We start from the raw sequence: 1,024 nt of genomic DNA on the forward strand, positions 1-1,024 counted from the left end.
AAGGGAGGCGGGCAGGCGGGGGGGGGAGGCACCCCAGCTGTACACACGCTTCTGTCACCCCGTCATGCTGGCGGGAGTGCCAGGGACTCAGCCCCACCTGCCGTAGGAGTGAGGGGCACGGACTGACCCAGGACACAGAGTGAGGGGTGCTTGGTGCGGGAGGGGCAGATGGGACACTGCACCCAGCCTTGTGTCCTTATCTGGGTCCGACATCCCCCGAGACTCTGAGGGGCCCTCTTCCTGGAAGCCCTCCCAGACTGTTTCTTCTGGGCTCCCTCAGCCCAACCTGGAGTCCTGTGCTGGACTCATTGTCGGGCAGTCTCAGGCCTGTTCACCCCTGAATTGGGGCTCCCAGCAAAGCACCCACGCGCAGGTGGGCCCTTCATGAGTGGTTTGTTGAAGGAGTGGAGTCCAGCCAGCTATGGAGGGCCTGTGTCGGCAGGGGCTGCTGGGGAGAGGGTGGGGAGGGGAGGGGGCTGGCCCTGGCGGTCAGAGGGGCTCAAACACCACCCTGGAGGAGTCCGGGCTCTGTCTAGACCCAGCCCACCTGCTCCAGACCTCCAGGCCTGTACCCTAGGACCAGGTTACCCTGTGATGCGTGGGAGGCCACAGCCAGGGGCTGTAAGGGCAGGGCTGAGTCGCTGTCTGCAGAGGGAGCCATGGAAGGGTCTGGAGCAGGGCAGGGCTGGCCAGGTCACCAGTGGAGTAGATCAGAGGCCAGGGAGGACACGGGCTGGGGCAGATAGGACAGCCATTGGAAGAGCACGTCTGGGGCCAGCTGGTGGTGTGAGGTTAAGACGGTTGGGTCCCACATGGCTGACTGTGTGGTTCAAGTCCCGGACCTGATAGCTTGAAAAACCTGCTGGGTGTGTGTGGATGCGTGCCCATCACGCTGAGAGGAGAATGGAGGAGAAGGGATTTCAGTGTGGCCATGCCTCTCGGGGGTGATTGTTCACGTTCTCTCTCTCTCCCTTGACCTCCTGACCCCCAATGCAAGTGCACGTGCCAATAGCAAATATATATA

The sequence above is a fragment of the Tupaia chinensis genome, unplaced genomic scaffold (assembly GCF_000334495.1).
Source record: "Tupaia chinensis unplaced genomic scaffold, TupChi_1.0 Scaffold000365_1, whole genome shotgun sequence".
Lineage (NCBI taxonomy): Eukaryota > Metazoa > Chordata > Mammalia > Scandentia > Tupaiidae > Tupaia > Tupaia belangeri.